The sequence below is a fragment of the Eulemur rufifrons genome, chromosome 4 (assembly GCF_041146395.1).
Source record: "Eulemur rufifrons isolate Redbay chromosome 4, OSU_ERuf_1, whole genome shotgun sequence".
Classification (NCBI taxonomy): Eukaryota; Metazoa; Chordata; class Mammalia; order Primates; family Lemuridae; genus Eulemur; species Eulemur rufifrons.
Window position 1 is genome coordinate 52,712,104 of NC_090986.1, and position 24,406 is coordinate 52,736,509.

A 24,406-nucleotide genomic window follows, 5' to 3' on the forward strand; every position below is an offset into this window, starting at 1 on the left:
AGGATCTTACTTTCTCTATACCAAAACAGCCAAAACAACACAGATCATTGAAAAGTCCATAAAGGCATGAGCAGACTGTGGTGGAAGCCCATAAGATGCTATGAGTCTCACCAGCTGAGAAAGGAAGGAAGGCTTGGCTGAGAAGATGACTATGGCAATCAGCCCTGCTAGGGAATAACCAGTGTAACTCAAATGCATGAAGGAAAAAAAGTCCTGATAGCCCTCCGTTCCCATGGAGGGTGGAGTTTTATTGGTATATTTTTTTTTCATTTGGATGATGCAGTATGGAAAATAAAGCAGGATATTTCAAGAGCATCCAGGACAAGAAGATGCAAGAGAAAAGACCAAAAGGCCTGCGTGGACATATGTAGTTGTGTTTGTATGCATATGCAAACGTGTGTGTGCATGTGTGTGTGTGTGTATGTATGGGCATCATTGTGTGTCCATTTGCCCCAATATATGAATATGCAAGTGTTCCAGTGACCACTGGACTACGAGAGAGTTACTATTATACTGCCAACAGAATACTGTGGTGGTCTTGGCCAGGTCTTCCAGGTTCTGTGCCCGCTTGGTCTTGTAAACAACCCAGAGTGCATGCCTACAGATTGGTCATTGCTGCCCAGTTGCAATGTGACTGAGCAACATCCATTAAATACAGAACATATGCATGGTGGTGCTAAGTGGCATAGATGAGGTAACATGAAACTGTACCATATAGGTAGATGATATTGGATTCAGAAGATAGGGCTTGGTAAGTGCAGCTTTTCAACAATAAGAAGTGATAGTTTCAGAATAACATGACTGTGACTTACTCATTCACAATTTACCCCAACCAAAGCATCATTGCCACCAACCTCCTAATCACTTGTCCTGTGAGTTGATTAATAAGACTAGAGAAGCCACCCTCACTGAACATCTCTCAGTCTAATGCTTTGCCAAAAATATCTTTTGAGCTCATCTCACTAACTCTAACTCACATGTTTATTTTAGGATTAAATACATGAGTATTCATCTCCATGAAGCCTCAAAGCCAGTCCTCTGCATGATCACAACAAAATAAACAAAGATAAAGATATATGTCTGTATGACTATAAAAAGGGTGAGTTAATAATTCTTCCTAAAACTCTGTACACAATGCTTCTTACTGTATTTTTTTAAAAAAGAGGAAAAGAGATATAAAATTTTTAGACTAGAGAAATGTGAGAGGAGATGAAGTATGTAGTGTTGAAATAAATTGTTGATAATCAGTGAAAACCTGTACAATTTATAAATACAAATTTCTTTTATAAATGTAGTATAATGACATTATTGCCAAATATTTGAAGCATTTATGTTTACACCCCTGGTATGTTATCCAAAAGACTCTAAAACAACAGGGATAAAAAATGGTTTCATCTTGAATCATGATACCTATCCTGTGGTAGTGCTGGAATACTGTTCTAAGAAGGATTCCAATGTCATCTCCTAAATCAGTTGAAAAGTATACAGCAATCCATGAGCCATGACAGTGGAAATGGTTGATGAGGTACATGTGTTAAATATATGCTCTCCACTTCACCAAGAAACACAATAGTGATTCTTAATGCGGTAAGGAGAGCTAACAGAAATAGGCAGGTGGAGGCCGGGCGCGGTGGCTCACGCCTGTAATCCTAGCTCTCTGGGAGGCCGAGGTGGGCGGATCATTTGAGCTCAGGAGTTCGAGACCAGCCTGAGCAAGAGCGAGACCCCATCTCTACTAAAAATAGAAAGAAATTATATGAACAGCTAAAAATATATACAGAAAAAATTAGCCGGGCATGGTGGTGCATGCCTGTAGTCCCAGCTACTCGGGAGGCTGAGACAGGAGGATCGCTTGAGCCCAGGAGTTTGAGGTTGCTGTGAGCTAGGCTGACGCCACGGCACTCACTCTAGCCTGGGCAACAGAGTGAGACTCTGTCTCAAAAAAAAAAAGAAAAAAGAAATAGGCAGGTGGAGAATGAGTAACCTCTTTTTACGGGAAAAGCTTAGTATTTGTCCCGTGGTTTCCTTTGGTAATATCTAGTAGCTTCGTTCTGACTTGGCAGGATGTCTGATTTTCACATTAATGGAGACAAAACAGGACTTAACATCTTGGATGAGTAGAAGAAAAAATAATTTAATTAGATGATTTTTTGAAGTCCATTAGCCTATGAACCTGTTTGGTTTTTTTAATTTTCAGTAGCCTGAGCAATATTGCAAATGCTCACAAGTTCAAATGACTAGAAATGAGAAAAAAAATTGCAAAGATAAAATTTCCTCTAGTAACAATCATAAATTTTTATGCCTTATTTTTCTACTTAGGGATAGATGATTGTCACTAGATATTATTGTATTTATTTCTATTTGTTTCAAATCTGTATATAAGAGTCCTCAGAGCAAAATTTTGAACTATTTACAAATCTTTTTATAATTATCACAAAATTATCTTCATGAGATATATTCTCTTGATTTTTTGTCTCAGCAAAGTGGTGGCTTTTGGTTCTGCTTTCATCTCCTTGACATCTAAATTTTGGAGTTCATTCCTTAGATGTCTCTTTTTCTCTATTTATACACACTTCCTTGATTATCTCATGGCTTGATATACCATTTTTATATTGACAAAAACATATCTTCAGTCAAGAACTCCCTCTTGAACTACAGATTCCAATGGTCTACTCAATAGCTCCAAGTGAATGACTGACAAGAACCATAATTTTAACACGTCCGTAACCACCATCTTAATCTTTCCCTCAGTCTTATCCAGTTTAGTTCATGGCAACGCCATCCTTCCAGGTTCTCAGTAAAAACTTTTGGCACTTTCTTTGTGTTCTCCGTTTCCTTCACACTACCCCTCCAATCTCTTAGTAAATGCTATTGGCTCTGCCTTCAACATAGATCCAGAATCCAATCAATGCTTATCATTTTTACCACCACTTTGTCATACCTTGTCCAGGTTATTGAATGAACTTCCCAGCTAGTTTCTATGTTTCTACCTTTGCTTTCCTAGAATCTATATTTCTCAATACAGCAACTGTATTGGTTTACTACTGTGGCTGAAACAATTGGTAACAAAATTTACGGCTTAAAACAACTGCTATTTATTATCTCACATTTTTCATAAGTCAGAAATCCAGGCATAGTATGGTTCAGCTGGTTTTCTATCAAAATCAAGGTGTCAGCAGGGCTGCATTCCTATTTGGAGGCTGTAGGGGAAAATATGCTTTCAAGATCATCCAGGTTGATGTCAGAATTCAGCTCCAAGCATGCAAGTCTGAGGTTCCCAGTCTTCTTGCTGGCTTTCAGTTGGAGATGGTTCTTAACTTCTAGAAACTCCCCACATTCCTTGGCTTGTGGCCCCCTTCTTTCATATTCAAAGCCAGCAATGGAGAGTGGTATCTTTCTCACACTTTTAGTCCTTCCTCTGCCTCCTTCTTCTGCAACATCTCTCTGACTGACCCAAGATGGAGAAATTTCTCTTCTCTTAATGGCTAAAATGATTAGATTGAACCTGTCTAGATAATCCATAATAATTTCATTATTGTAAGGCCCATGACCTTAATTATCTTTGCAAAGTCCCTTCATAGCATTACCTAGATTAATGTTTACCTGAATAACCAAGGGAAGGGATTCTTGGGGAACATGTTTAGAATTCTGCTTACCACAGCAGCCAAAGGATCCTGTTAGAACATAAGGTAGACTATGCCTTTCCTCTACTCTGTATCATATAATGGTTTCCTATTTTATGCAAAGTAAAAGTCAATTTTTTTAGAATGGCCTAAAAAGCCCTATACAATTTCTTCTCTCATTACCTATAATTTCATTTCTTATTAACCCGACTACGCATGTTTTCCTTCAAGGAGAAGGTATTTTTAAGTACTTTATTCATTTTGAAGGATTTTAAATGCATTAAGTAAATATCTTTTTATCTATAAATTTAAGTGTATACTAAATTTTTAAAATTTAATTTGTCTAAATTAGTATTTCTCATTAAGCACTATTTACATAACAATGTTTATATAAAATTATTTGTTGTCAACGGCTGTTCTGTGCACTATAGGACGTTTAGCACACCTCTGCCTTCTACTCACTAGATACATTCACACCCTTCAGTTGTGACTATCAAAATGTCTCCTCCAGACATTGCCAAATATCTCCTGGGTGGCAAAACTCCCACTAGTTCAGAGCCATAAAATATAAAAATAAGAATGGCTATGATAGCAAAGGCACAGAGGTACTAATGCCCTTAAATTTCTAATTTCAGGAGTTTCAGAACATTTTTATACATTTTGTGTAAATACATTAGTTTGGAAAGATAAAACAGAAATGCTAGCAGTTTCTATATTAAGGAACAACTTTCATTCAATCAAAAACATGAACCAAATATAAGTTAAAAAAAAGAGAAAGAAAAGGGTGCTTAATGAAAACAAAGTAATAAAACTAAATAGGTGGGCTGCAGCAATTATCAGCACAGAGCAATATAAGTGGGCTAGTAAACAATATATAATCACATCATCAGTCCTTTTCATAAGAGGTTAACAAAAATTTGTCTTTATACAAATGCCTGCTATTAATATCCAATCTCCTGGTTTTAGGAAATCCATTTTCAATAAACTAAGGCTGCATGCTTAAGAAGCCTGTATTGAATATTTAAAATGTTTCATGAACAGACTTTAAATAAGAGCTTAGTGCATGTCCTCTGCCATTTAGCATAAGGTTAATTACTGTAGAACTCTAGGGTACTGCAAAATTTGAGAAAATAAAATTCTAATAAATGAATCCAAGTTATTTTCAAGTGTTTTGGTAGAAAAACTATGTATGATGTAATGGTCACATGTTATTTCTGATTTCTGGACAGGAACAAAAATATCGGTTCAGAAAGAGCACAGTCAGGGCACATTCTAGTTCAATAGCTGAAAGGGAAAAATAAAACCTTCAGACACAATGATCGAGAAAGTTATCTCCAAGGTCATCAAAGAATGAAGGCACCTTTAAATTAAAATACCATAAAAGCATTAAAGAAGGTCTTCATTTTTACCAGCTTGTAGGCCCACTAAAATGCTACCATTTGATCCAGCAATCCCATTACTGGGCATGTACACAAAGGAACAAAACACATTCTGTAAAAAAGACATCTGCACTCGAATGTTTATAGCAGCACAATTCACAACTGCAAAGATGTGGAAACAACTCAAGTGTCCATCAATACATGAGTGGATTAATAAAATGTGGTATATGTATACCATGGAGTTCTACTCAGCCACAAAAAAACAATGGTAATATAGCACCTCTTATATTATCCTGGATAGAGCTGGAGCTCATTCTACTAAGTGAAGTATCACAAGAATGGAAAAACAAGCACCACATGTACTCACCATCAAATTGGTATTAAGTGATCAACACTTAAGTGCACATATAGTAGTAACATTCATCGGGTGTCAGGCAGATGGGAGTGGGGGGAAGGAGGGGATGGGTATATTCACACCTAATGGGTGCAGTGCACACTGTCTGGGGGATGGACACACTTGAAGTTCTGACTCAGGTGGGGCAAAGGCAATCTATGTAACCTAAACATTTGTACCCCCATAATATGCTGAAATAAAAAAATAAAAAAGATGCTCTGAAATAAAAATTTTAAATCAATTCTAATTCAACATCAACTACACAATTATTAACAATATTTTAGAACAAATTAGCTACATCTAGATGCTTGTTAGAGTTGACATTTTTAACACAGTATTCTAATATCTAACATTCTTTCTAAAATGATTTAATGTATATTTAATTCCATTTTTCATTTAAACAAAATTAAGATAATAGTTCAATTGTTACTGTTTTTTATTTAGAAATGTCTGGTATCAGTTATTTTGGAGAAGTCACCATTTATCAATATTCATTCTGTTGTTCAAGAAACATTTTCCAAGAGTCCTTTCTGTGCCTTTGCAGGAGTGATCAAGAGAGAAATGGTGCCTTGAGTCATAGATCTTATGTTCCAGTGGAGGAAGAAGGTAAATGAACAAATTAATAAATAATGAGTAACAAAACAGAAAGCAATGATAGCAATAGGATGAAATAATAAAAATGATCTGATAGTTAATTGGAATGGGGGGTTGAAGAGGACTCCCATTGGAAGTGATTCTATGTTAAGCCCTAAATGCAAAGAAAATGTCTGAGATTTCAGGGAAAAGAAGTAACTACTGTGCTGTATAAAATTAACCATCTTTTAGGATTAAGCTGGAGTTTTTGTCTCAGCCTCATAGTCCAAGACACAATGTTTCTTCCTAGAATCATGGGAGAGAGGAAAGTAGGAAGAAACCAGAAGATGCCACAGGATCTGCTTGTTAGCATATCAGCTGTTGTCATAATTTTATTTCCATCCTAGAAATATGAAGATTTTATGACCTTGGTGATTCTTCAGGCAGCAACAAATCTGGTGATTTTTAAATTAAAAGTGGGTGTTTTCAATTAAATGAATGAAGTACTATGGAAAAGTTCCATTCTGTGCGGAAAGAAAATCAAAAGTTCAAAGTAGAATAAAAAACAGTAATCAATTATCCAATGAAAGTTCAGAGGGACTGTAAAATCAAAGAGAAAGAGATGGTCAAAATCAAAGAAATAATGAAAGCATTTCTAGGTTCAGGAGTTATGGAGGTTAGGGCTTTAAGGAAAATTGCAAATCAGGAGGATCATCATCATCTTTCAGTTTTGAGGAACATATCCACTTCTAGCTGCCCTATTTTCTTCAGAGGCAAACGTGTCTGTCAGAACATTTGCCCTGAATATGAGTTTATAAAACTTTTTCTATAAAAAGCATTCTAATATTCATGAGTGAGAACCCACTTTTTATTTATAGGAAGAAAGTTATAATCAGCTCTTATTTCATAAAAACGCCATGCATCTCTAAATATGCCCAATACTTCTATACTGATTTGGGAATATAAGTGAATCTTGCATTGAAATGCTAGGGAAAGCTGAGGTTGGGAAATTAGGTAGAAATAAAAGAGACAGAATAAGATAAGGAAGTTGGTTATCTGTTACTTATCTTAAAAAGCAAGTGAAGCTTCTTTAAATTAAAAATCTGTGATTCCATGCTACAACATAATTTATTTGCTGTATATACCTCTCACCTCCAAATTTCATTGCTAAGACATCTATAACTTACCCTAGGAATTTCTTTATCACATTAACTATAAACATTAACTTTTTTACAATTGTTGATCATTAAAGTTGGATATTTTAAGTCATTAATAAAATCAGGTTATTTTCCATGTTTCTCATAGAAATGAATAACTTTCTATTTGCATTAGGAAAAATTTCTGTGCACTCAGAAGGATCTTAATAAGTATTTATGATGAAAAGGTAATGAAAGCTCAAAACAAAAACAATCTTAAAATAAAAATTCAAAAGTAGGATGAACAAAATATTGACATTTAGTACCCCCAAAATACACTGGCAAATCATTTTTAAATTCCTATGAATGTCTATGTGTAATAGACATTTTTTTTTAAGGTAATTTACTCAGGCATTCTTTTTACCTATTTTCAATAATAAGGGATTGCCACATGGTTAATTCATTTGTGTAAAAAGCAAACAATATCTATAAAGGAGGAATAGGGCTTTCCCATTATTTTAAGTATATGTATTTAAAAGTGATAATTCTGATCACTATGGTGATATATAAATAACTTCCACTTCGTAGATGTGTTAAATTTCTCAGGATGTTGGAAGATAGTTTTAATGTAGGAAATAATAATTTATTATATGAATACTTCTTAACTAGTATAGTGATTTTTAAAATGGAATATCTTTTCTTCTCGCAATTGAGAACACTGGCATCACTAAGTATATGCAATCAAATACCATACCTGTATCTAGAAAGAAGTTAATATTAAACATTGACATCTTTCAGTATAATGTGACAGGGTGATTTGTTTTGTTACCAGGGATTTGATAGATTGCAGTTTAGCATGAGTAATTCTTATAAGCATATATAAATGAACTGTGGACAAAAATATTGTTTAGGGAATTTTGTATTTGTGTATATTAATTGCCTGAGTTTTCAAGGATGACTGATGCATTATAATTTAAACTTCAAATGCCCTTCAGAATAACAGCCTGTACATGAATTTAAATCCTGACAAAGAAATAGCTTTAGCAGTTCTACTTTTTCATTTTAAACATACTTAGGAATATAAATCTAGCTTTTATGCTTTCCTTTTTTTTTTTTTTTAGAAATTAAACACAAAAAGCCTCCTGACCATCACATTTTTAAGTGCATTTAGAACATTCTTCCTTGAAAACATAATTTGAGTTAATGGGTAAATTTCAGGGATAAGGGGGAAAAATAAGTATTCCAGAGCTTCAAAAATCACTTACTCAAAATTAACCATTGGTAGTAAAATAAATTAAATAAGTGTCCCCAGTTATCTTCTTACAATAACACACTTAATTTAGGATGTGTGACAAGTAGCTCTTTTTAGAGAATCAGCCCAATTTTGGTTATATAAACGAAACTGAATGATCATTTCAAACAACAATAAAAACACCACCTAATTTTTATCTTAAAGCAATACTTTTCCTAGTCTTCTAATATTTTATAGCTAAATAAATCAGGACTTCTAATTTTTTAAATATTTTAAAAAGATTTTAGATAGTTTTTCTTTACCTGTTTTTATAGTTTCATTTTCATTCCCAGACAAAATCAGGGAGTGCTAAAAATAACAAATGTGACTAATTCTCAATTACCTGCAATAAAGAGAAGGCAAATAGGGAACTAGCATGATGGAATAAATTACATCCACTGATAGTTTAAAAATCCAATTTTAACCGTTACTTTCAACCTCCTCCTTATTAACAAATAAAATTGAACTTTTCTAAGTTCCATTTCCCTTTCTGCAACTGAAAATTCCCCAGATGGACTTACTGGCATGAAGATAAATGTCCCAAAAATGGGTAAGAAGGGAACAAAAGGTGAACACAAGACATGATTATTTACAAACTTGATGTTGTGCTCCAAATAAATAAAATTAGAATAAATAACTGAATTGCATAACGTTATTTCAAAGTACTGATTCACTCTTTTTAGTGTCAGGTTTCAAATGGACATTAGGGTTGGCCTAGAATTTAGGTTATAATAAGGGTCCTTCCAAAATTAAAAATGCATGATTTTGTATATGATTATAATACAGAATTGGATCTCCATAAAAGAACTGCAAAATATTTCTCTTATACTTCAATAGTAGGAGTGTATTTTATTCATTTAAAATATTAATGATTATTAATTTTATGAGGAAATAGGGATTTGTGGACAGAAAGTTGATCTAAAAATCATAAAATCTGATTTACTTCTTAACCTTTTGATTGCCTTGAGCAAATCATTTTAATTTGGCCATGGCTTCTTCATTTGTATAATAAAGAAAACAAAGATGTTGAGAATTATGTGATATAGACATTTATTTCTAGTATAATTTTATTAATCTAACAAAGAAATATCAGATATTTTAAGTGAAGATTCCTAGAAAATATAATTTTTATGGGGTGATCATTTGCACCTGAGATCTGTGTCATTCTTTATTTTGTGTGTGTGTGTGTGTGTGTGTGTGTCCTTTATCCTTCAAAATTATGTGATGACTGGATAGAGGGAGGGACAGATGTATAAATATGTGATAAAGCAAATATAGTAAAACAATTGTTATTAAATCTAGGTGGTGCCTATATATGTGGGTGTTCACTGTACAATTTTTCAACTTTTCTGTCTGCTTGACAATTTTCATAATGAAGTTTGGAAGTAAAAAAGAAACTTCTCCCCAAATAAATTCAAGATAATATTAGAAGAAAACTAAATATCACATGAGTCTAGTCTTCTCCGACCTGTAATACAAATGTTTGAGTATATGTAACTACTGGAACCTTCAGACAGTGCCAGTGAGGATGTAAAATGCTCGATCACTTCGGAAAACAATTAGGCACTTTCTTCAAAATTCAAGCATATAATTACTACATACCCCAGGGATTCCTCTCCTAGGTATTTACCCAACAAAATAAAAAACATATTCCACACAACAGTAGGTATTCATAACAGCTTTACGTATAAAACCAAACACTAAAAACAACCTGAATATCTATCAACTTGTGATGGATAAGCAGTTCATCAAAGGACATGCTAATCAGTAATAAAAAGCAATGAACTATTGATGCATGCAACAATATGAATGAACCTCAAAATCATTATGCCTAGTGAATAAAGCCAGGCAAATGTACATATTCTATGCTTCTAGAAAATTCAAATTAAAAGCTTATCAGTGAGTACTTGGGGAGCAGAGTGGAGACAAGTTAGGATCGACTATAAAAGGACACAAAAAATCTTTTAGGATGATAGAAATATGTGCTACTTTTGTTGTGGTGACAGTTTTTTGTTGGGGGGGTGGAAGCATATGTTAAATATTGTCAAGCTTCACATTTTAAATAAGTACAATTTCATTTACTTCATCTAAACCTTTATAAAACTACAAATAATGGCAGAAGTTGGTCTTTTTGAGCATTCTTGAACACACATAAAGCAGTATCATCAGAAGCACTATAAAATAAAGAATATTATAATAAAAATTTATATATACAGGGCTTTACTTGTGCAGAATAGCCTTTATGACTTCCAAGTAGCTTTCATGGACATGTGCTGTCTGTCACGGCTATGCCAGCTTCACAGACATGCTTTGTGGGTGCAACGTGGGCAGTCACAGAGGATTCCGTGCTTGGTGTAATGCTTTGCTGTGGCCATTTTAAAATGACCCAAAAATTTTTTAACAAAGGGCTCTTCATTGTCATTTGCTACTGTGCCTGGCAAATTATATAACTAGTCCTGTTTGTGACTATAAAATTTTTAGAGAGGAAAATTAAGAGAATTTAGCTTTTTGGTAATGAAGAGTAGGTCTGATCTCAAGGAGTGTCTGAATTTTGGAAATGCTGTAAGTAACGAGATGTGGAAAATTCGATTGTAGTGTGGACTTTTTGGTATCATTAGAAGAATAGAATGTTTGTAAACTCAAAGCACATACTAAACAAAGACTTTCCTGACTAACCCAAGAAATAAGAACTACTGGAGCTCTGGAAATTTAATGAGAAACTCCCAGCAGGTCAAATTTCTTTTCTTTTTTTTTCTGTCTATATCAGGGTATTAAATTATACATCATTCCCCTGATGTGTGCTCAGTAGTTAGAGGCCACCTCTAAGAGTTATTAGAGAGTTGATGATGTACATGTTATTTGCTATGGGGCTTTGCAGGGACAAACATGTTAAACTGCCTTCCACAGATGCTTTTTTTTTTTTTACCACAATTACTGAAACAGCCATGCACTGTGCTAAAATTTCCAAGCAAAAACAAGAAACAGAGAAGGATTGTAAGACTGCTGACGTTATTCAATGTTTTCCCCCTCCCTTTTTATTTTTATCAAAAGGCATGATGAATATCAGTAAATAGATCCTGTACTATCAACAGGAGAAGCTGATTAATAATGCATCCCTCCGTAACTTGCTGGAATTTCTTTGTGAAAGAAAAGCTTACCTTTTCTGTTCCTTCTCTGTTTCTTCTCCCATTTTAAAAGCTTCAAGTTTTTTGCATATCATTGAGTAGAGGCCAAGAAAAGGCCCTTGCCTTAGCTACATAGAAACTGGCAAGAAATATAACAAGTCCTGAGTCACTTGCTTGATGTCTTATAGCTAGATCTAGCAGCCTTTTAGAGCCTGTTTATAAAAAGTTCTAAGACTTTGCTGAACAATGAAACTCAGTCATCACCACAGGGATAATACAGACAATAAAAATTCAGGACCTGAAAGCAAGAAAGAGGAGGTAAGTTGCTCACATTAATAACCATTAATTGGTCTTGCAGTAAAGGTAGATATACGATAATGTGTATCATCCTTCACATTTCAGCTCACAGGCAGATTGTTCATGCTATTGAGAAAACTAATGTAAAAAATTACAGATTAGAGTTCGAATTCAGAGGACATGGGGTAGAAAGTGTCAACAAACACATCAGTTTATAAGACTAGTGTTCAATGGTCTAGAACATTTCACCAAAATGAATTTTATGCCATAAATATTGACAGCTAGTTCTACTCATGGAATAGGAATTACCTTGAACTGATTATTGGTTGGTTGAGTGGCTGGAGAAGATCTTAAGATTTGCACTTGCAGACAGTTCAAGAAGTTTAACTCTGTCCTGGGTCATCCCAGATCCAGAGAGAATGAGGAAAATCAAGCCAATCACTGGACTATCACAGGACTCCCCGGAGGCAGACATGGTGCCTCTGCCATGTTGTGCCATGACTGCCAGGGTTACATGATGGCCAAATCTCTGATAGCACTAGTAATTCCACTGCCTAGTCATTTCTTAAACCTATTACAATGGATGCTCTATAAGTTCAAAATAAGGTATTATGCAAAATAACTGAGATCTCTAACACCAGTTACATCTGGCAACAATGCTAAAATGAATATTATTTGTGATTTCTAACCTTTATAATTGTGTTTTCCTTGTCATTTATTTTTTTCAAACTTTACTTTTATTAAATCAACTTTTATCCTGCAATCTTGGAGTAGATAAATTCACACACACACACACACACACACACATAAGCAGAGGAGGAAAAGTTGTTATAGAAGTAAATTTGCCTTCCGAAAAGGCAGAAACTGTACATTCTTCTTGGGTATGAGGCTATGTAGGGAGTTCGTCCAGTATCTCTGATAAGATCATACATATAGAAAGAGAAAAATTCAGATTGCCAGAGTAAGAAAGTACTTGGAAGAAGCCTACCCCAGGTCTTGCTTCTATTCTAACTTTAAAGGCAAAGATTTTTATTTCCACTAAATACCATAGTATGGAAGAGGAGAGTAAAAAAATAAATACTTAAGAAAAGAAGCAGGTATGTGAAATTATTTTACATTATTTGGAGAAAAGAGAATATATAATGAAATTCCTATCTTTTATATCATGCTGACCTTAGCTTGGTTTCATCTATACAGGGTTTCTCAATCTTGTCAATGTTGACATTTTGAACCAGACAATTCTTTCTTTTGTGTATTCTAGAATATTGAGCAGCATTCCTCGTCTCTATTCATTATAGTAGTCCCTTGGTATTCATGGGGAATTGGTTTCTGGACACCTTGCATATACCAAAATCCATAGATGCTCGAGTCTCTTACATAAAATGGCATAGTATTTGCATATAACCTATGCACGTCCTCCCAAATTCTTTGAATCATCTCTAGATTATTTATAGTACCAATTACAATGTAAATGCTGTGTAATTAGTGGTTATACTTTATTTTTTATATTCATATTATTTTTTATTGTTGTATTATTTTAAAATATTTTTAATCTGCAGTTGGTTAACTGCAGAACTGTATACAGAGTATATGCCAGTAGCAGCAGCCCCTCTCTCCACATCATGACAACTAAAAATGCCCCCAGCCATTGCTAAATGCCCCCTTGGGGAACCTAAATTGCTCCCAGTTGAGAACCACTGCCTTAGCCAGTGCTGCTTAGAACATCACTTGGCACAGTCTCCTCGCAGTGCCTTTGCACAAATCGTTTCCTCTTCTGTCTTGATCTTCTTCAGATACACAACAAAAACATAAGCTTTCCTTTCAGATATTTCAAATGATTTTTTAAATAGGAAGTGTTAAAAACTATACTTCTTTATATTAATTTATTTTTAAATATAACCATTTTTATTACAAAAAGAATCTCTATGCCTGTTATTCCATCAACCCGAGAGAAGCCCTGTGAACACCTTGGTGTATAACCTTTCAAACCTTTCCTCAAGTGCATCACATACACAAACACACACACACACAAACATACAGATACATTTATATCACCTATATAATAAAATTTAAATAATTGTAAAATTATACTTAATTAATTTTTACAAATAAGGGATCGTGTTATATATAACATTTTGTAAGCTGCTTTCCTTATTCTGCATGGGAACATTTTTTTCCCTTATCAAAAATGCTCATCTATAATGTTATTTTAATGGTTAACTTGAATTGTTTTATACAGATTTGCTATAATTTATTCAACCAAATCCTCACTGTAGGATATTTAGATTTTTGTCATAAATTGTTTGCTATTATATAAAACACAATGATGAAAATTGTGTTCATCAAGAAGATGAAATATTTTCACCAGCATTGATCACATTCTCAGGATAAATTTCTTTTTTTCCCCCAGTTTTATTAATTTAACTAGTATTTCCTAAGCATTTATATTTTGGGCTGTATGTTATCCATTAAATATATTCTAAAGTGAATAAAGAAAATTCCCCTGCAAAAATAGTTTTCAGTCTCTAAAGAGGGATTCAAAACACTAAAACACATTGCAGAATAAACTAGCACCCTAAGAAAGGTAAAATGGTGTGGAAATTAAAATAAAGATGACACCTAGGCATACTGGTTAAACAACCTTCTCAGGACTCTTTGCAGAGTACTATACCCCAGGGTCTGCCCTGCCTCTTTTTTTTTATTTCAGAATATTACAGGGGCACAAACATTTAGGTTACATATATCGCCTTTGCACTGCCTGAGTCAGAGCTACAAGTGTGTCCATCCCCTGCACAGTGTGCACCTCACCCATTAGGTGTGAATATACCCATCCCCTCCTCCCCCCGCCACCAGCCCAACACCCAATGAATGTTATTTCCATATGTGCATATAAGTGTTGATCAATTAGTACCAATTTGATGGTGAGTACATGTGGTGCTTGTTTTTCCATTCTTGCGATACTTCACATAGAAGAATGGACTCCAGCTCCATCCAGGATAATACAAGAGGTGCTATATCACCATTGTTTTTTGTGGCTCAGTATAACTCCATGGTAAACAGATACCACATTTGATTAATCCACTCATGTACTGATGGGCACCTGGGTTATTTCCACATCTTTGCAACAGTGAATTGTGCCGCTAAAAATATTCAAGTGCAGATGTCTTTATTATAGAATGCCTTTTTTTCCTTTGGGTTGATGCTCAGTAGTGGGATTGCTGGATCAAATGGTATTTTGCTCCTGAATTTAAATCTGGACTCCAAAATTCCCTTTTCATTTTTAGTAATGTTAGGAGACATATTAGAGAGCCATGAATTTCTCTCAAGTCATATTAAATTTCAAAGCACTTAATCAGAGGTGCCTAGTTATTTGTCAATATTCAGTGCTAATATTCTTATATCACATCTCCTATAAATAATTATTTATTTGCTCTTCACAGAAATAAGGTAATTAACTAAGAGTATTAGTAGTCACCTTTTATAGGAAAGAACTTAAGGCCCAGAAAATTTCACTAATTTTTCAAGACTACTGTGAGAACTTTACATCCTTATTTTAAAACTGGCTATTCTCAGCATGAATGTGGTTTAAAAGTTATGACCTAATAAGTTCAAATTACAACTGACAGTATTTTGAATCAGAATCTGGTTTGACAATGAGCAAAAGGCCAGCTAACCTTATTATTAAGCGAACCAATAGAGAAAAGTTTCATGTATAAACTTTGCCTATAAAAACCCTTAGTAACCCCAATTTTAGTTTCAAAAGAGAGCTTTATATCAAAAAACTGATGCATAGAAAAAAACTTAATTATTTCTTTCATTTTGCTAATATGAACAACAAAGAAGTTAGGAGAAAAATACAAAGTATCTACTAGCTGATTGTTCAAACCAGGAATATCAAATAGGAAAAACCAAATTATTTATTTAGTAAAGCAAGATGGACAGAAAAACAAAGAAAACAAAATATAGTTGTGCAACTATACTACACTTCTTTTCAAAACAGAAGATCTAAAACCTGTAATTTATTATACTGAACCCAAGAGTTGTAGACATGGTAGATTCTAGAAGAGTAATATCCAATGTAGATATAGGCAATGCTAAGACTAAACAAAGCTGAAAAACAAAAAAATAGTTGATGTTTAAATATATCTCTTGATCTGGTAACCTGTTTAAATCCATGCTGGTATTAATGTTTATCCTTATAAGTTTTAATTAATACTAAAAATTACTAATTTTTAGTAATGTTTTATTCTCAATGTGAAACCACATCTATGGGTAATCTGTTGGTTTCAACCACAAGACAGTAATCATCTTGCCACTGTGCAAATTAATTTAATGGTTGGGCAAGTATGCAGGAGAAATAAAATAGTTTCCAATATGTTGATTTTACACCAGCTCACAAATTGACAGTAAATACAGACGTACCTTGGACATACTGTGGATTTGGTACCAGACATACTACAAGAAAGTGAGTCACACAAATATTTTGGTTTCCCAGAGCATATAAAAGTTATGTTTACACTATATTGTAGTCTAAATGTGTGATAGCATTATATCTAAAACAAAGTACGTACCTTAATTAAAATATGCTTTGTTGCTAAAAATTGCTAACGGTCATCTGAGCTTTCAAGCGAGTCATAATCATTTTGCTGCTGGAGTTTCTTGCCTCAGTGTTGATGGCTGCTGACTGATCAGGCTGGTGATTGCTGAAGGTTAGCATGGCTGTGGCAATTTCTTTCTTTCTTTCTTTCTTTTTTTGATAATTTTTTTACTTCTTACCAATTTAAATTTCATCAGTAATACCAGAAACAAAAATTAAAGAACAATCACACCATCAGATTTAATATACAATCTTTATTAGTTTCAATTTTCCCTTTTAGTCCTTAGACTTTGAGAGTATGATTATTAAATGACTTGGGATACATAGTCTTATTTGACATGAATCTGTTTGGTGTTCTTAGACCTTCTTGCACCTGGATATTTATATCTTTCTCAAGTTTTGGAAAGTTTTCTGTTGTTATTTCTTTGAATAACTTTCTACCCCTTGCTCTTGCTCACCTCCCAGTTAAACACTGGTAATTCTTATAATTTGGTTTTTGGGGTAATTTTCTATATTTTGTAAGCAGTCTTTGTCCTTTTCATTCTTTTTCTGTTTTCTCTTCTGATTGTGCGTTTTCATATAGCCAGTCTTCAAGATCACTGATTCTTTCCTCTACTTGATTCAATCAGCTGAGGAGAGCCTTTAAAAAGTTCTTCAGTTCAGCAAATACAATTCTCAGTTCTGAGAGTTCTGTTTGATTTTTATTAGTATTTCAATCTCATTATTAAATTTCTCTGATAATTTTTGATTTGCTTTTCTGTGTTATATTGGAGATCACTGAGTTTTCTTAAAACTGCTATTTTGAACTCTTGGTCCAAGAGCCCAAAAATCATCATCTCATTAGGGTCAGTCTTTGAATTTTTGTTTTGTCCTTTTGGGGAGGTCAAGATGTCCTGTTGGCTGTTGTTTCCTATGCATATATGTTTTATATCTTTGCATTGGAGGATTAGTTATTTATTCCAGTTTTTTTTTTTTTTCTGCACAGCTTGTTTTGCGTTTTATTGAATATATATGCTTAACAAATCTTTAATGCTAGATTACTGCCTCCTTTTCAGCTCTAGGTGACACCCTAAGCCCAGATTCACTTTGACTTCCAGTAAATGGTCAGAGCACTGCTTATCTGAAATGTGAGAGGTACCCAATGGACTATCTAAGCAGTGTGAAAAGGCTAGCTAGGGGTTCATGTCCAGAGGAATTGGGGTATATACCTCCTAAAGCCATTCTTATTTGGTGTCTCCTTTGGCCAATATACAAAGCCAAGTTTCCAGCTTGAGTGTGGTGGTCCCACCTTCCCTGCATTTTTCTGCCTGTCCACAGGGATATTTTCCTTTTTAGGCAGTCATGATACTACCTGTGGGTTAAGGCAAGGATAAGTCTCCTTCTAGAGAACTCAAGAAGGTGGGGAAACTGGTTGACCACCTCAATTTCACTTTTTCCTATGTAGAAACCATGAGTGAAGAGGAGATTCTCCACATGGTTGATGCCTGGCAGAATGGAGGGGCATTGCAGAAGTGGAAGTCCTGTTCTCCAACCATCTATTCAGAGTTTTTCCACTTCTCTGTGGACCCAGGAACTGTCTCACTCTCATACTTGAGTTCTGGGTTGTTGCTGGTGAAGATCTTGGTGCTATTTATTGGTTTTTAGGGTTTCATTGTGGGAGGGAAGAAGCCAGTTTGCATCTACACCACTATATTAGAACTCCCCCTCTTCACAATTTCTTAAAATAAGGCATCAATGATGTTTGACACACTGATTGACTCTTCATTTAATGAAAGATTTCTCTGTTGCTTGTGATGCTGTTTGGTTGCATTTTACCCACTTTTTTCACAATTGAAGCCAGCTCTATCAAAGCCTGCCACGGCTTTATCAAATAAGTTTATATAATATTCTAAATCCTTTGCTATCATTTTAGCAATATTCATGGCATCCTCACCAGGTATAGATTCTATCTCAAGAAACCACTTTCTTTGCTCATCCATAAGAAACAACTTCTCATCTGTTCAAGTTTTATCTTGAGATTGCAGCATTCAGTCACATCTTTAGGGTCCACTTCTAATTCTAGTTTTCTTGCTATATCTGCCATATCCGCTCGTACTTCCTCCACTGAAATCTTAAACCCATTAAAATTATCTATGAAAGTTGGAATCAACTTCTTCCAAACTCCTATTAATGTTGATATTTTTAACCTACGTCCATGACTCATGTATGCTTTTTTCATATGTATGTTCTTGATGGCATCTAGAATGGTAAATACTTTCCAGAAATTTTCCAGTTAACTTTCTCCAAGTCCATCAGACGAATCACAATATATGGTAGCTATTGCCTTACACATGTATTTCTTAAATAATAGGACTTGAAAGTAGAAATTACTCCTTGATCCATGGACTGCAGAATGGTTGTTGTGTTAGCAGGCATGAGCTCTCTATCTCTTGGGTGACCAGGTACATTGTCAATGAGCAGTAATATTTTAAAAATAATCTTTTTTTTTTTTTTAAGCAATAGGTCTTGACAGTGAACTTAAAATATTCAGTAACTCATCCTGTAAACAGATATGCTGTCGTCCAGACTTTGTTTTTCCATTTATAGAGCACAGGTAGAGTAGATTTAGCATGATTCTTAAGACCCCTAAGATTTTCAGAGCATTAAATGAACATTGGCTTCAATTTAAAGTCACCAGCTGCATTAGCTTCTAATAAGAGAGTATGCCTATTCTTTGCAGTTTTGAAGACAGGCATTAAGTTCTCTCTAGCTGTGAAATGTCTAGATAACATCTTCTTCCAATGTAAAGCTATTTAATCTACATTGAAAATTTGTTCATTAGTGTAACCACCTTTGTCAATTCTCTTAGCTAGATCTTTGGATAACTTGCTGCAGCTTCTACATCAGCACTTGCTACTTCACATTGCATTTTTCTGTTATAGAGATGACCTCTTTCCTTAAACCTTGTGAATCAATCTCTCAGTTTTAAACTCTTTTTCTGTAGCTTTCTTGCTTCTCTTGCCCTTCATAGAATTAAAGAGAGTTAGACCCTTGCTCTGGGTTAGGTTTTGGCTTAAGAGAATGGTGTGGCTGGTTTGATCTATCTAGAACACTCAGACTTTCTCCATATCATCAATAAGGCTGTTTTGCTTTCTTATTATTTGTGTGTTCACTGGAGTAGAACTTTTGATTTTCCTCAAGAACTTTTCCTTTGAATTCACAACTTAGCTAACTGTTTGGTGTCTAGCTTTTAACCTGTATCAGCTTTCAACAGGCCTTCCTCACTAAGATTAATCATTTCTAGCATTTAATTTAAAGTGAGAGACATGTGACTCTTCCTTTCACTTAAATATTTAGAGGTCATTGTATTTAATAGAATTATGAATTGGGCTAACGTTAATATTGTGTCTCAGGGAACAGGGAAGCCTGAGAAGGGAGAGAGAGATGAGAAATAGCTGGTCAGTGAAGCAGTCAGAACACACACAACATTTGTTGATTAAGTTTACCATCTTATGCGGGTACAGTTTGTGATGCCCCAAAACAATCACAACGTCAAAGATTATTGAGTACAGATCACCATAACAGATATAATAATGAAAAAATGTTTGAAATATTATGAGAATTACCAAAATGTGATACAGAGACTTGAAGTGAGTATATGATGTTGGAAAGATGGCACCAATAGATTTGTTTTATGCAGGGTTGACACAAACCTCCAATTTGTAAACAACATGGTATCTGCAAAGCACAATAAAGTGAAGCACAATGAAAAGAGGTTTGCCTGTGAAATACCATGGTGTGGAGAATCACCAAAAAGACATTGACCATGTCCATATAATAACCATGGAAAATGAGATAGATCTGAAGAATATGGTTACCCTAATCTCCTTTTGTATCTTGATGGCACTAAAGCAGGTATTAAAAAATTTTTTTTTATTTTAAAATAATATTCAACTTACAAAAAAGTTGCAAAAATAGTACAAGAGAGTTTCTAGCTTCATTCATCCTGCCCTAATGTTAACACTTTATGTAATTAGAAATAATGAAATGAATAATTAATGTTGATACAATACTATTAATTATACTCCAGACCTTATTTTATGTCATTAGGCTTTTCTCTCCTGTCCCTTTTTCTGGTCCAGAATCTAATCCTGGATCCTACATTGCATTTAGTTCTCATGTCTTCTTAATATCCTTCAACCTGTTACAATTCTGTAATCTTTCTTTGTCTTTTGTTGACCTAAACACATTTGCAGAGCATTCATCAGCTGATTTATAGAATATGCCTTAATATTGGTTTCTTTTATGCTTTCTCATGATTATATTGTGGCCACTCTTTTTTGGTCAGAATACCACAAAAATGATTTCGTACCTTTCTCAGAGCATCCTATTAGAAAATAATAAATAAATAAATAAAATGTCTCATTATTAATTATGTAAAATATGGTAACTTGATCAATAAGGGTCTGCCAGATTTGTCCACTATAAAGTTACTAGAGCATCCATAAGAAACACTAACTTACTAATGTACTTTTAGTCCACTGAACCCATTTTGGACTTCTGACCTCCAGAACAATAAGAAAACTAATTTGCGTTGTTTTAAGCCTCTAAGTTTGTGGCAATTTGTTACAGGTATTTCTGAAGGAAAAGTATTTGTATTAATCAGTATTTATGTCCTCCAAAAGATAATTTGACTTAACAGTCAGTAAAATGAGAATGTTTAATTTCACAGACCATCGTAGGTTGGAAATAGAATATTTTGATCTGAAAATGTCAGCATTGCATTTTCTTTTAATTCTAGGTTGAGACTGCTCCAGGATCAACAGAGCAATAGTTTCTGTAAAAATCAGTAAAGACTTTCCAATTAGATTGGGTAAACAAGTGAAACGGAGAGAACATCAAGTAACATCCAAAATTCAAAGCAAGCAAGGAATTTAAGAAAAACATAAAAGGTTATCTAACTAAACGCTTTGCCTTGATATTTAACAGAATATTATCTTCCATGTACATTTGGGTTTTTTTCCTGCAACCAGATATGTATGTTTGCATGCCTGTGTGTGCCTATTTATGCACATATTTTTGCAGTAAATTAAATATGGAATTGTTTTCATTTCATACAAACTATAGGTATTGTACAAATATTTTCTGTTATTGATGAGGAAAACAATGCTGATAATGATGAGAAAACTATTCACATTATTCTTAAACATTCATATTCTTTTGCACATTTTCTTGGATATTACTTGAAAAAGTCACATTCTGTTTTTGTAGTCACAGGAGCACGGTTGTCACTTTGGTGGATATCTTCTTTCCTAATATCACTTTTGCTTCTCTCTTTGATTGGGGCATGAAATCAGAGCTTGGTTTTTGATAATTGACTGCTTCTGATAAAAAACAGTTACTATGCTAACTTAAAAAATTTTAAATTGCTGTTGTCATTAATTCTCTGGACTTTGAAAGTACTCCCAAGTAGCTATCACATTTTGGAAAATAAATTTGATATCAGTAATACTGTTTAAATTTAGAAAAGTCTAAATGGTGTCTATGACTATTGAGATAAATGTAGTTTCTTCATACTGACTTGATTTATTTTGATTTGTTTCCTTTAAAAAATCTACAGTGAAAAACAGAAGTCAAAATGAGACCAGATAACAAAGGTGATGATTCAGGAAGTTCTTACAAGTCCTACTTCATTTGGAAATATTATCAAATTAAGTAATGCTATAATTTTTTTTCAATTCCTAAGAAACAATTGGAAGTATAAGGATTTTCTTATTAATGTTCTTGAATTCAAGCAAAGATCCTTCTATAACCACAAGCTTATTGTGTTCCTCAAAACACCATGAAAGAAAAAATATTTTTAATCTTTATATGATTTTATATAAAAAATCAGGAAATACCTATAACTAATTTCTCTGATCACTCACTAAAAAAAATTCTGAGTGCCTACTATGTGTAAGGCATTATGCTGGAGAAGTAAGTATGATCAATATTTTAAAATAAACAATAGAATACTGAGAAGCTAGCTGGAAGTGATATTAAGCTTTTGGCTAGATTTTGCTTGGAGAAATTCAGGCCAAGAATGGGAATAATAAATAAACTACACTAAGGCAGCCCAGGGTATTAGGCTGAAGCCTGAAGAATGAGATAGAAACATGAGGCATTAGTGAGCTTTGCTTTCACTGCTTTAAGTGTAAGAGATGAACTTGGAAAAGTAAAATTTTCCCTTAGGCAGGGAAAAAGACGCATGAGTGATTCTCCAGGATGGGCAGATGCCAGTCTAGAAAACAAGCTAACCAGGGTACCGGTTGCAGCCAAGAAAGCCAGAAAGCTTTGCCAGGTAGGCAAATTTGATTAATATTCAGCCATTTATCCACCCACCAGGACACATTCACACTTCAAACAACAAAGGTTGAAAACAAAAAGCAATTTTTCCCCTGTATAGGCTTTGGCTTTGCCTTGATTGTCAACTAGCTTGCTTAGCAGTCACTGTGATTAAATTACTCATACCATCTTCATTTTATTTATCCTAACATTCTGAAAATACATACTAAAATTGTTGATGATTTGTTTCCAGCTAAATATTCTGTATTATATGCTGAAATTTTTAGAGCCCTATAGTATCTTCACATGCTTCTTGTTCTAAATTAAATTACCTTAGAAAATTAACAGGAAGCAAAGCTCCTTCAGAAACCCAGGGAAAAGACCTTTGTATTTTCCAACACTAATGGTGAAACTGGGACACCGAAAAGACAGGAACAAATTCAGAAGGTCAAACAAAGGTGACTGTGGGCTTTCACTCTGTTTGTTATGCCATCCTTTCTGCATCCTATGTACTTAATGCTACTCTGCTGTTATTAGAGCCCCTGCTGTAAGGTAAAAATTAATCATAATTAGCATTAATAAGTTACCTTTTGGGTAGCACGATTCCTAGGTGGGTCTGGCACAGATTAAGCCTTCCAGGAGAGTCTAATTGGAGTGCTATTTATTCTCTAGCTATTACTTGCCAATTATTTAACATAGTCTTTGATCACCAGTTTATTTCACCATATAAGAATATTAATGTACAGTTCAGAGACACCGTTTTGAGATTAGCTTCTATACTTCTGGAAAAAAGTATGTTTCTAGGGGAGTAAAGGAAGGATAGGCCAAGATTATCTTGCTTGAATAATTTAGAATATGAAATGCCCATCCCTATTTCTGTGGCATAATTCATTCACTGAAGCTCATAACATGATAAACCTTTGCACAAGGCCTAGGAAATTATATCCAAACTACTTTTATGAATGTCTTTCTACTTTGCAATATTGTATTCTTTGTAATATCTGGGAAAATTTGGAAGACTATAGTAAACTCTCAGAATTCTCTGAATCCACTAGCTAATAAGATGCACAAAATATAATAAAGATCCAGTAAAAATATACCAGCAACAGTTAAAAAAGGAAAGAAGTACAGCCTTATGCCTTAAATTGTGAAATATAATAGCCTAAGAAAAATGGAAGTTTCTGGGTTTACCCAGTGCTCAGCTCCTTCCTTCCCATCCCTGCTTGAATAGAATCAGGAAAAGGAGGTGAAGGTACAAAATCCTCATTCATATCTTCTAATTTTCTGAATTGGGAGGATAAATGGTCAGTAGTGGGAAAGGTCAAGGGGCAAGAATTTGTGACCAGAAGCTCTGACATGTCACTCTGAGAACTTCAGCAGAGACAGGAAGGGTATCCAAGGCTTCCTACTCTCTATGATATTGTGCTAACAGGGACAGGGATGATAGAGGTTTTAAAGGGGACAATGAAGAACATCTATCTTTTCTTTAATTGGTCTCTGAAGCTGTCGAAAAATAAAACAAAAGTATTAGCATATAGAGACAAAAAATTGTCCTTATCTACTAATAAAACTGCCTGGGAGAATATAGCATGCACCTGCTAGAAAGTGTTCTTCCTAACACTAAATCATAGAATTAGGCTGCCTTACACATGCATTAACAAAGAGGACTGGGATTACTCAACCTCCGC